The sequence below is a fragment of the Rhinolophus ferrumequinum genome, chromosome 10 (genome assembly GCF_004115265.2).
Source record: "Rhinolophus ferrumequinum isolate MPI-CBG mRhiFer1 chromosome 10, mRhiFer1_v1.p, whole genome shotgun sequence".
Classification (NCBI taxonomy): domain Eukaryota; kingdom Metazoa; phylum Chordata; class Mammalia; order Chiroptera; family Rhinolophidae; genus Rhinolophus; species Rhinolophus ferrumequinum.
The window spans coordinates 24,257,232-24,271,143 of NC_046293.1; positions in this window are offsets into that span (position 1 = coordinate 24,257,232).

Sequence of the window (13,912 nt, forward strand, 5' to 3'; positions counted from 1 at the left end):
CTCCTGCCTGCCTGATCCCATGTGGGTGCTGTGTGGGTGTTGGGCCCTCGGTGGGTCTCAGGGCCCATTTGGGTCTCTGAGCAGGGCAGAGGTGAGGGGGTCAGGGCTGGTTGTCTTGGGTGCCAAGCCACAGGCAAGTAAGTCAGGGGCTGATGGCTCCCACTGCTTCTTTCCCCTCAAGACTCCCTGGAAAAGCATCGACGATTCAGGGGATGCTGCAGATGCCTGGGCTTTGTGGGGTTCCTGTCAGTCCCTTCCCATCTCTTGGAATATTCTGCCTGGAGCACATGGGCTCCCAGCCTGGGAGTCCAGGGGGAGAGGGCAGGCTACCCTGCTATTTGTAACAAGAGACAATGGGCTCTGAGACATGTTCCCTAGGTAGTAAGGGTCTATTTCAGAAGAGGGATCTGTAGTGGGAGTATCCTTCCTATGTCATCCCTGCTCCAGGAAATACCAGGGATCAAAGTCTTAATTCCTTTTTGTAGGATGAGGGAGTTTGAGTATCAGTAATGTTCTTTGGGGTTCTTGTTAACACAGGTGGGGTGGAGGTGGAGCTCACTGGCCTACCCTGTGCCCCATCCAGTGCCCAGTCTTATTTCTGCTGGGTGCCCCATCCTTACCCATGGCTTAACGACCAGCTGTGTATGGATGCCTCCGCATACATTTCCTGACCCCTATTTACAGCTTCCTATTGGGATGTCTACTCAGGCCTCCTGTGCCTCAAACGCAACCTTTGCCTGACTTCTACTCTAGTCTTGCTTAACTTTCCCTATTGCCTTTCACCCAGTTGCCTAAGTCAGAAACCTGGGAGTCAGTCTACATTTCTCCCTCTCCCTTAACTTCATGTCCAAATGATGATGAAACCGTGCAATTTTTGCCCCTCAAAATTTCTCAGATGTGTATATATTTCTCTTCCCCCTACTGCTGCTGCTGTCTGGATTGATTCACAGCCTCTTCAATACAAGCCTGGTCTGTTGCCAGGGCCTCCTACCTCCTGCCTACCTGTTCTCCTTGTCTCTGGTGTCTTGCTCCACTCCAGCTCAACTTTGGGTCTGAGTGACCTGTCTAAAGTGCAACTCTGGGTATACCATTCTCCTCTTAGAACCTTCTCTACCTCCCAGTCACTACCAGGGTCAAGTCCTGATGCCTTGTGAGGCCCCTTAACCCCGGTGTGTCAGGCCTTACCTCCCTCCCTGGCCCCTCTCTGCCACCACCCCTGCACACCTGGACTCCAGTCACATAAACCACTAATATTGCCCCACACTCACCCTGCTCTTTCCTGCCTCCGTGTCTGCATGTACTGTTCCCTCTGCCTGTTATGTCCTTTCCCCTTTGTGTGCTTATGTTCTAACTATTCTACTTATCTACTTACCTGTTCTACTCTGTTTGCAATCTTCTACTTATCACTATAGACCCAGTTTGAATGTTGCCTCTTTCAGGAAGTCTTCTGTGCTCTGGCATCTCTTATTCACTCCCCCATCACACTTCCTACTACACTATGGTACATGCCGTCTCTGCCACCAGCTTTGCTCTATCCTCAGCAACTCACACAGGACATGGTACACGATAGGGGTTCTGTAAATGATGAATGAGGTGATGTGTGTGGCTCTCATTTATTTGTAGGAGGGCAGAGGAGAACTGCTCTAGTGGCCCTCTGTCCTGGAAGGCTAGTGGCGGGGCCGCCTGGATGCCAAGCTGACATTGCCATGTCTGTGGCAATACTGTGTGGGAGACAGCTCTACCTGTTCAACCTGAGTCCCTGAGAGACTCAGGTGATGACTCAATAGGTAGAGCCTTCAGACATTGGAGAGCCTTAGCTCTCAGAGGGGTATGAGAGTTTTTTTAGTTTGTGGCCTTGAATTTCAGTGAGTTCACGTCCCTCTCCTGTCTCTTGCCGTCCCTTCTCATCCTGACCCACCCCAGCCTCAGAGACCATACCTTCCCGTGCAGAGGTGTTGAAGCCAAGTGCATCCCATTGTTTCTGTGTTTGCCCTTGGAGCCCTTGCACTGTGGCTGAGACTCGGGCGTTGAGTCTTTATTCACCTGAAGTTCAAGCCCAAGCCCTAGGGAGCAGGTGGGGGAGAGGGCGGGCAAGCTTGCCATAAACTCTGTCCCCCCACCCCTCCATGTACACACATCTGCAGTACAGAATGGCGAATGGCAGCGTAGTCTTTTTTAGCATCTGCCCAACCTCAGACGGACGTGCGGCCTTCCTGGATCATCTGTCCCTGGGAGCAAGCATCTTCTGAAATGCACCGTCCTACATTAGTTCCCTGGAGACTCTCCAGAATCAGAGCCACTGACCACTGATTATGTCTTATAGGTGTGACTTTTCCTGTTCCTAGTCTTCACCCTCAGTGTCTGACAACCCAGTCACAGTGTATGGTTACCGCTATCTCCCTATATGACAATTGGACAAGTAGATGAATCATGGGTGGGTGGAGGTGGTGTAAGTAGGAGACTGGAGGCCTGGAGAAGACCTTGAACTCCTTGTGCCACCATATACCCCATACTACCGTTTCCCCAAAAATAAGACCTAGCCGGACAATCAGCTCTAATGCGTCTTTTGGAGCAAAAAATAATATAAGACCCGGTATATACTATATTATACCCGGTCTTATATTATAGTAAAATAACACCGGGTCTTATATTAATTTTTGCTCCAAAAGACGCATTAGAGCTGATTGTCTGGCCAGGTCTTATTTTGAGGGAAACACTGTTCTTGCTTGCTGGCTCACCCTCCTCTCAATCTCAGTCTATCTCTCCATTCCCTCTCCCTTCTCCCTCTTCCTCTCCCCTTCCCTCTTCTTCCTCCCCACCCCACCCCACACACACTGGAAACAGGAATCAGGAGTGCAGCAAGATGCCAACTCTGATCATGCAGAGAGGACAGCAGGCACAAGTCCAAATGGGTTTTTATTTTGTTGCTTAAGATCTCCTGGAAGGATGTTCCCTAACCTCTCTCACAGAATCTGGCAAAGCCTTAGGGTGCCAAGCCTTGGGTAAGGTTTCGAATTTAACCATTCCCATTTAATTTGAAACAGCGAACACATCTCCTTTGGCCTAACTCCATTTTTTCCTTCTGCACTGGAGGGTTGCTTTCCTCTGAAGTCCACTCTGCATTGAAAATTAATTAGCTTCCTGAAAGGTACATGATGAAGAGCTATGCCCTGGGGAAAAGCCATGCTATAGAGGCAGATATGGTAACCACTAGTTCAAGAACAAAGTGTGTATTTCTTCCCATTATCAGACCTGAGACCTGAAAACTCACCTTTGTGCCTTCTGGGTGGTGGACACACATACACTGGTAGTGTGTAAACGTAGGAGGGCTCTGCCCACTTCAGGAGTCTTCATCCCACCTGCAACCTTCGGGCTGATGCACCAATCAGCAACAATTTGGAAACCTCCATTTCCCCACCCACCAACCCTCACCCGGTGGGCTTTGTGGGTGGGTCAAGAATGACATTTTTGCTCACAGTCTTCTAGGAGCTATGGAAGATCTCATAGTCCCTTCGATTTCAATCTCTAAAGTGTGGCCCCTGGGTCCCCCATACTTATCACATCTCAGGGCTCCTCTGGACTGTGTGTTGATCCGGTGAATCCCTCACATCTTGGGATGTTTAAGAGGGGTGTCTGAAGATGAGTTTGTGTGCACTGTGTTCCTCCGTGCACTGAGGGTATGTTCTCCTGGATTTCACCTCCTGAGAACATTTTCCTCACCCAGCATCCTTTGGGCAGGTCCCTGGTGGGCGGGCACCTCTGACAGACAGAGAGGAAGAGCTGGCACACTTATTTTCACAGTGCTGCTGTCACTGCATCTCCTGCAGTACCACACTGTCGCTCCCTTAAAATACCCACGTCCTACAGGAAAAGGACAGATGAGGTTTAAATTTAGCAACAGTGGGGAGGGGGTAACGGGGCAATAGAGACTCTGGGATGTGGTAGAGCTGGCTTTGTCAGAAGAGTTAGGAACCCCAAGATGCCTGGGTGAGGGTTTTAATCCACAAGGTTAAGGGACCGTCTGTCTCAAATATCCAATCTCAAAGACCTGACTCAAATTTCTCAGGTTCTCATCCCGGCTCTGCAGCCCTCTCTCATCTGTCCATCAAATGTGGTCTTTTCCCCTTAAACATGTGCAGTTGGGATTATGCTGCCATCTCCCCATAGGCTGCAGCGTGGCTGGCTCGGGTGGGGGGTGGGGGGTGGAGAGAAGGCTGGTAATGGACAAAAGCAACATTTGAGATTTTAAGATCGGCCTCTGAAGTGAGGGCAGTCTTCCTTCATTCCATGGTGCTATAGATAGGGAAAAGTGCAAAAGGCATGAAGCAGTGACAAGAGGGTAATACATCTTCCAGATGACAACTGGGCAAAGCCCCAGGGTACCAGGTGGACTTAAGCTGCTCTTGCTACCTTGTCCCCTGAAAGTTTATCAGTCCCCTTACAGACCACTAGGCCAAGGACCCTCTACCTCAGGCCTCTATTCTTGACATGCCATCTTGTTGCTTTGAGGAAATCCTAGGGCACAGAAGGCCCCTCTTGCCGGGGAGCAGGATGGAGGAGAGCTTTGCTGTCAGCTCTGCCTCTGTTCAAATCCCAGCAACAGAGTGTTTAGTCTTAGTCTTTTAACCACTCTAAGCTTTTGTTTGTCACCTAAAAGGGGCGGGGGTGGGGGGGTGGATTGCTTACTCAAAGGGTTGTGAAGCTTAAGTAACATAACTTTTTCTGAAGTAACTCAGAATCAGCATATTGCATGTTAGTTATCATTTTCATTAATTATCGGGAGATGGACAAAACCATCCCTAGCTTCATTGACAATGGGGGTCTTTAAAAAGCATGATGTTCTTGGGACGGCAGGATCCCTAGAGTTTCTTCCATCCAAAGCCCAGACAGCACAGGGTTGTGGTTTTGAACACATGCTTTGTGTCATGCTTTGGAGTCAGATACACTTGGGTTTTTTTTTTTTTTTTTCACTTTGGCAGTTTACAGTAGCTTATTGTGGCTAATGCCTATAGGAGAGTGACTATTTTTATGGTTACCAGGCTGTTTTAAATAGACACAGGGTTATTTTTTAATAGATAGGGGGCTTTAGCAACAGGAGCTGCTAGGGTCTTAGCAAGCAAGAGCTCACAGGCTTTTGGGTGCCCACTTCTATGACTGACCTTGAGCTAGATGGTTTCCACCCAATTAGTGCTTCCTGGATAGCTCTTTCTTTTTGATCTCAAATTAATGTTTGTGGCTTCTCATTTTGGCCTTTTATTTTTAAGTTAACAGGTGAATGAATAACATTTTGTACTTCTGTGTTTTCCAGCCAGGCTTTCAGAGCAACGTATGCATTCCTGAGCACGTGTGTGTGAGCTCTGTGCAGGCCCAACTAGGTCATGTCTGCTCAGCCTCTTAACTATCCTTGTGGACTGTATGGGAATGAAGTGTGGAGCAGTCACTATCATTAGGTTTGCCCACAAGTTCCCAAGAGTTACCTCTAACCATCTCAAGGTGGCTCTAGAATTGTAACTTTTAACATCCTTTGGTTAATAATGCAATTTTTGGCTATGAATTTGAATTTGGGAGACCCAGATGGTGACTTTAGCTATGGAGGAAGGTATATTTTTTTTTCCAGTGAAGAGATCAAAAGGAGTGGGGATCACTTATTATATAGGGAACATACCATTTTCTTAATATAAAGAAAAATTGAACTTACTGCAAACCCAAAGGCTCAATAAGGCAACTGTAAAGGCCCATGTCTGGAAGATTCTGACTCTAAGAATCGTGTTTGCTCAAAGTCAAGGAAGAACTGCTTAAAAACTACAACAACTAAACAACATAGAATTTGGTCTTACTCTTGGAATAGGAGAGGTAGAAATTCAAAGAAAAAAAATAAAAGGCACTGCTCAAGCTTATAAACATTATTAGAACACTTAAGACAAATCAAACATCTAAACATGGTAAATCAAGTAGTTAGATTTATAAGAGTTGCTTATGTTATAAGAAAGATTTTGCATATGAGGATTTTAAGTTTACCTTGTCAGACAATTGAAGTGCATGAGAAAAAAAATCAAATATATGAAGCATATAAATATGATCTAAAACAGTTATGGAAATGTTATGAACTCTGAAGATGAGACTAATTGTTAAGGAAATTTAAATTTGTTCAATTTGATTGATTTAAACATCAATCAAAGAAAAATGAAAGTAATTAAAAAAATTTATAAATAGTTTGCAAGATTTGTAAGTTGAATATAAAAGCTTAAACAAAACCAGATTTTATACTTATAATTTTAATAAATTAAGTATTAATTTAAAACCCAGGTAACTGGAAATAGTCTTTTCCACACACATTAGACATTGAAAATATTCATAATGTTGGGGTGTTTGTAGAGCTTGTATCACGTTGTTGGATCAGAAAGAGTGATGGAATCTAAAGAAATCTGAGATGGGGCAGACATGGCTCAGAGAAGACTGGAGATACCATAAGGGAGCTCTGGTCTAGGGTACAACTGAGCAGTGGCCCCTCAAAGCTACAGGAGAGTCCATGATAGAACAAATTGAAGGGGTTATGTTATTAAAGAATGAACTATGATAGATATGTGGAACTTATTTAATGGCATACTGGACTAGAAATCTAAAGAGCTGCAGAAGATTTAAAACCAATTCTTGTTATAATTTTTTAAAAGATTGTGAAATTATCAAAATGCACATGAATCAAGTTTTAATATATTGTATGATGGGTAGATGAGGCTGTCCATTGTACCATTTTTTCCTTTGAATTCTCAGGCATGGTTTGGCAGTGAAGAACTCTGTAACATTAACAAATTCAATGAAAGATAAATATATGGAAAAAAGGAAACAATTGAAGACTGAAGATTGGAAGATTGAAACAGCTATACCAACCTCTTGATGGAAAAACCCCTTCAGTGGAGTTTAATTTCATAGTCACCGGCATAGCCCGGACCCTAGTGACCAGAAGGGTGAACTGTTGTAGAGATCACCAGCTGTTCACCAAAGTTTGGTCCAGATCATTGTGGGCGTACACCTAAATTACATTTCCAAGCCTCCTCTTGCTGTTATGATGGCCAAATGACTAAGCATTCGCCAATGGAACGTGAAGATTATGCCACATCAAATCTCTTGATTGGAGAATCCACTGTCTCAGTGGAGTTTAATTTCATAATCATGGGCATAAGCTGACACCAAAACAAATACGACCCCATTACTCCTTTTCTGTAGTTACTTCTGTGTCTCCACGATGGGCTTTGGCTGCAATTACACGGTCTCTTATCTGCAAGTCTGAGATCCACAAAGCTCTGAAAACCAAAAGTGTTTTTAATAAGTCTTGTGCCAAAATTCATTTGGTGGCAAAATCTACCCTGAACAGGTGAGGTTGCTTATAGGCTTCAACTCAAAGCAAATATTCATGTATTTTATAGAAGAAGTATCAATGTGCTCAAGTCTAGGGTGCTGCCCCAAATCTGGCTGGGGAAGGTGTGTAATACATATATACTGGTATGTAATACATATACTATATTACCTTATTAAAATCCCCAAAGTTCTGAATACTGAAACACACTTGTCCCCAAGAGTTTTAGATAAGGGACTGTGGACCTGAGGAAATGTGGGTCTGGATCATATAATGTTTAGTCTTAGATTCTGGAAACACTATTTTGCTTGGGATAATCACTTTTGAATTAGAGACCCAGGCTATTTCTGTCTGGTGCCTCTGCCATTTTCAATACAGGATATCCAAGGCCACTATGTATGGCTGCTGCACCAAGCTGGAAAGAGTATGAGTCAGAGGATGGCACATATGGGGATTTCACAGGCCAGCCCTGGAAGTACTGTTTATCCTTCTGCTCAGGTTCCATTAGCTAATGTCCAATCATTTGGCCACTGTAACAGCTGAGGAGGCTGAGAAATGTAGTTTAGCTGTGTGCTCAGGAGGAATGAGGTTTAATAATCAACTGGCAGTCTTGATGACAGTCCATCTTTCTGGTATTTTTGGTGAAATATCTGTTTCACCTTTTTTCTCCACATAGATAATACATTCACCACCTTCCCAAAGATACACTGAGGTCCTATGCAGGCATTTCTGGATGGTGTATACTATTCTCCATGTGACTCCTCATGGTTTAGTGACTTATGAGCTAAAAAGACACGTTAGTAACAAGATTTGCTATGCCTGTATTAGAGTTCAACTTTTTTGTTTTTCAATTTGGGAATATTATAAGCAATGCTGCCATGGACACCCTTGCACCTGTGCACTAGCAGAGGCACAGGTGCAAGAGTTTCCCTAGGTAAGAGTGGATTGAGGTTTGGTCATGTACAACTTTACTACATAATGATAAACTGATTTCTGTTCAATAAATCAATTTATCTATCAATACATCAATTTATCTATCCTTGCTCCTTGCACCGAATAGCATGTTGTTTGTAAGTCTTGCTAGCCGGTAAAGCAAATGCTCTCACCTGTTCTTCCTCATGACTATCTTAACTATTATTGACTCCTTGCTCTATCAAGTGAATTTTACAATGAGTTTGTTTAATAAATTAAAAATTCTTATTGAGGATTAACAATCAATTTGGGGAATTTCCTATCTAAGAATACTCCTCTCTATTTAGATTTTCTTTAATGGCTTCTAATAAACTTTTAAGTTTCTCCATAAAACTCTAGCAAATCTGTTGGAATTAACTCTGGCATTTTATATTTTTGTTGCTATTGTAATTGTTACCTTTTTAAAAATTGTAGCTTGAGTTTTGCTAAAATATAAAAATAAAATTAATTTTTACTTGTTGATTTATTTCCAAAAATTTATTAAAGTTTATTATTAGTTCTACTAATTTATCTATATATGGTTTGGGAAGGTAGGAAGGGGAGAAGGAGTATGTAGACAATAACTCCCCTGTGAATAAGAAGTTTTTGTTTTTTGAATTCTTATAAAGTTGATTTCTTGAGTTCAGCTTCTCTCTTTGCCCAATCCTACTTTCTTTGCTCTCCCACAGATATTGATTCTGAAGGCACTTCCCTATAAACACTATATATGCAAATTTCTTTTCTTTCTTTTTTTTTTTTTTGGCAAATGCGCTATTCCAATTGATAATACAATTTTTTTTTAAAGATTTTTTTTTATTGGGGAAGGGGAACAGAACTTTATTGGGCAACAGTGTGTACTTCCAGGACTTTTTTCCAAGTCAAGTTGTCCTTTCAGTCTTAGTTGTGGAGGGTGCAGCTCAGCTCCAGGTCCAGTTGCCATTGCTAGTTGCAGGGGGCGGAGCCCACCATCCCTTGTGGGAGTTGAGGAATCGAACCGGCAACCTTGTGGTTGAGAGCCCACTGGCCCATATGGGAATCAAACAAGCAGCCTTCGGAGATAGGAGCACGGAGCTCCAACCGCCTGAGCCACTGGGCTGGCCCTCTTTTTTTTTTTTAATTAAAGATTATTGGGGTGACAATTGTTAGTAAAGTTACATAGATTTCAGGTGTACAATTCTGTATTACATCATCCATGTATCACATTGTGTGTTTACCACCCAGAGTCAGTTCTCCTCCATCATCACATATTTGATCCCCTTTACCCTCATCTACCACCCTCCTTACCCTCTGGTAACCACTAAATGATTGTCTGTGTCTATGAGTTTTTGTTTCTCATTTGTTTGTCTTGTTCTTTTGTTGTTTTTGGTTTATATATCACATATCAGTGAAATCATATGGCTCTCTACTTTTTCTGTCTGACTTATTTCACTTAGCATTATAATCTCAAGATCCATCCATGTCGTCACAAATGGTTCTATTTCATCTTTTCTGACCGCCGAATAGTATTCCATTGTGTATATATACCACAACTTTATCCATTCATCTATCGAAGGACATTTTGGTTGTTTCCATGTCTTGGCCACAGTAAATAAAGCTGCAATGAACATTGAAGCACACGTGTCTTTATGCATAAATATTTTCAGATTTTTTTGGTAGATACCCAAGAGAGGGATTGCTGGGTCATATGGTAATTCTATTTGTAATTTTTTGAGGAACCTGCACACTGCCTTCCATAATGGCTGCACCAGTCTGCATTCCCACCAACAGTGTATGAGGGTTCCTTTTTCTCCATAGCCTCTCCAACACTTGTTACTATTTGTCTTGTTGATGATAGCCAATCTAACCGGGGTGAGGTGATAGCTCATTGTGGTTTTTATTTGCATTTCTCTGATGATTAGTGATGTTGAGCATTTTTTCATATGTCTATTTGCCATTTGTATGTCCTCTTTGGAGAAATGTCTCTTCAGGTCCTCTGCCCATTTTTCAATTGGGTTGTTTGTTTTTCTGTTATTGAGTTGTATGAGTTCCTTGTATATTTTGGATATTAGCCCCTTATTGGAGGCACTGTTTGCAAAAATCTTCTCCCATTCAGGTGGTTGCCTCTTTATTTTGTTGATGGTTTCTTTTGCTGTGCAGAAGCTTTTAAGTTTGATATAGTCCCATTCATTTATTTAAGCTTTTACTTTCCTTGCCTTTGGAGTCAAGTTCATAAAATGCTCTTTGAAGATCCATAAGTTTAGTACCTATGTTTTCTTCTATGCAGTTTATTGTGTCAGGTCTTATGCTTTCTTATGCTTAAGTCTTTGATCCATTTTGAATTAATTTTGGTACATGGTGACAAATAGCAGTCCAGTTTCATTCTTTTGCACATGGCTTTCCAATTCTGCCAGCACCATTTATTGAAGAGGCTGTCTTTTCTCCATTGTATGTTTTTTGCTTCTTTGTCAAAAATTATCTGTCCATATTATGCATGCAAATTTCCATAGTAGAGTCTGCTTTCCAGAAAACTCAATGTCATGCAGGGGATCCTGCCGACTAAGCCAAGTGTCGTGCGGGGCGGCAGGCGGGGCCTCTGGTCCCGCTCCCTACACAAGAACGCAGGATATGGCTAGGCCAAAAAGGAACACCCACGGAGCCATAGGTAGGGAAGTCATACCACTATACTCTCACTGGCGACTGGGTTGGAGACACAGGAACCAGGAGCAACACAATTCTCAACCCTCACTGTGCCGCTTGCAGACTCAGCCACCATCTTCTTGCTAGCTCCCCCTTTTTTCTTTTTGCTAGCCTAGCCACAGCAGTTATATTCATGGCTAATGGCTCACTGGTTACAGCTGACGGCCAACTAGCCACAGCTGCTGGCCATTTGATCACAGTCGATGGCCATTTACTACCTGAGCCAGCACCTTTCTATGTGAGGCCGAGAGCCTGGAAACTGCTTTTTGGGGCTCTGTCCCCACACTCAACCTGTGACAAAAGAGTTATGTAAAGCAGTCTCATAATTAAAAACAAAAACAAACTTCCTTTTTTTATGATTATTTCTTTCTTGTTATTTTTTATTTTACCCCTTCTGCTCCCTTGACTAGGTTTGCCAGTAGTTTATTTTAATTTTTCAAAGAATCACATTTTTAATATAATTATTCACTTTGCTATTTACTAATTTTTAAAAAAATTTAAACACTTTATTTTTTTTGAAGCAGTTTTAGGTTTACAGAAAAATGAGCAGAAAGTACGGAGTTTACATATACCCTTTAACCTCCTCCCTCCAATATCCCCCATTATTAACATCTTGCTGTAGTGTGGTACATTTGGTACAGTTGATGAATCAACATGGATACTGTGGGGACAGAGCCAGGAGTGCAGTTTCCAGGCTCTCGGCCTCACATGGAAAGGTGCTGGCTCAGGTAATAAATGGCCATCAACTGTGATTGGATGGCCATCAGCTGTGACTAGTTGGCCGTCAGCTGTAACCAGTGAGCCATTGGCCACTAATATAACTGCCGTGGTTACGCTAGCAGCAAATGGGGGCTAGCAAGAAGATGGTGGCTGAGCTAGAAACAGCGGATTGCAGAGAGGTGGATGCGGCCAGCGAGAATATAGTGATATGAACCCCCTACTTATGGCTCCGTGGGTGTTCCTTTTTGGCCTCACCATATCCTGCGTTCTTATGTGGGGAGCAGGAGCAGAGACCCCGCAGGCCGCCCTGCATGACAGATATATTATTATTAACTAAAGTCCATAGTTTACATTACAGTTCACTCTTTGTGTTGTACATTGTGTGGGTTTTGACAAATGTGTACTGACACGTAGCCACCATTATAGTATCATACAGAATAGGTTCACTGTCTTAAAAGCCTCCTTGCCTAAAAATCTCCCACCAGATTTGGGAAATTTTCACCAATTATTTCTTCAAGAACTTTTTCAGCCCTGCCCTCTTTCTCTTCTCCTTCTGGGACTCTGATGGTACAAATATTAAATCTTTTGTTAGAGTCCCACAGGTCCCTGAGGCTCTGGTCTTTTTTTTTTCAGTCTGTTTTTTTTCTGTTGTTCAGACTGGGTAATTTCTATTGGCCTATCTTCTAGTTCACTGATTTTTTTCCTCTGTCCTATCCATTCTACATTTGAGCTCGTCCACTGAGCTTTACACTTTATTGTATCTTTCAGTTTTAAAATTTCCATTTGATTCTTCATAGCTTCTATTTCTTTGCTGAAGCTCTCTAAATTTCATGTTTCAACTGTGTTTGTAATTGCTTGTTGAAGTATTTTTATCATGTCTTCCTGAAAATAATTCTAATATCTCCATTCACTTGGTGTTGGTATCTATTGGTTGACAATCTTCATTCAGTTTGAGACCTTCCTGGTTCGTGGTATAAGGAGTGATTGTTTATTGAAATGTGCACACTTTTGCATTATATTATAGACCCTGGATCTAATTTAAGCCTTTATTTTAAGTAGCTTTTTTTTTTTTTAGATTTTTTTTTTTTTATTGGGGAATGGGGACAGGACTTTATTGGGGAACATTGTGTACTTCCAGGACTTTTTTCCAAGTCAAGTTGTTGTCCTTTCAATCTTAGTTGTGGAGGGTGCCATTCAGCTTCAAGTTGTTGTCCTTTCAGTCTTACTTGTGGGGGGTGCAGCTCAGCTCCAGGTCCAGTTACTGTTGCTAGTTGCAGGGGGCGCAGCCCACCATCCCTTGCGGGAGTCGAACTGGCAACCTTGGGGGAGAGGATGCGCTCCAACCAACTGAGCCATCTGAGCCATCTGGGAGGCAGCTCAGCTCAAGGTGCCGTGTTCAATCTTAGTTGCAGGTGGAACAGCCCACCATCCCTTGCGGGACTCGAGGAATTGAACTGGCAACCTTGTGGTTGAGAGCCCACTGGCCCATGTGGGAATCGAACCGGCAGCCTTCAGAGTTACGAGCATGGAGCTCTAACTGCCTGAGCCACCGGCCCGGCCCTTAGGTGGCTTTTTAAAGACACCATTCCTACAGGGAAAGAAGGGGCACCACATCATTACTGCCACGTGGAGGTAAAAGTCCAGGTTCCTCATTTGGCCTCCATTGATCCCTGAGGGGCTGGGGGCTTGTTACTGCTGGGCTGGGTAGGGGTGTTAGTTTCAGCTCCCCACAAGTGGTCTTCACTGACATTGCAGGGGGTTGGGGGAGAGCCTCGTTACTAGCCCTCGAGGATGAACTCCTTAATTCCCTAACACCACCCCAAGGTGGGTATTATAGAGTCTCACGCAGCCTCATGAGGGTGGAAGTCTAGGCTCCCCTCTAGGATTTTGCTGGTGTGGGGGTGTGAGTGTGGCCATAGTTTTTTATTTGGTGTTTGGCTGGAGCAGAGTAGTTATTACCTAGAAGTTTCTGTCTTTGTAGGCTATCCCCTTCCTGGTCTTTTGGCTAGAGAAAGAAGGCTTTTATTGGAGCTTTTTTTTGTTATGCTGTCCAGGTTGCTGACTTCTGTAGCATCCAGTTAGGGACATACGAGGCCAAAAGAAAGCCCATGGAACTTACTACCAGGTTATTTGAGGTCCCTAGCCAGTCTGCCTTCTTTTTCCTACCTTTCAGAATCTTATATTTGTTTTACATATAATGTCCAGAATTTT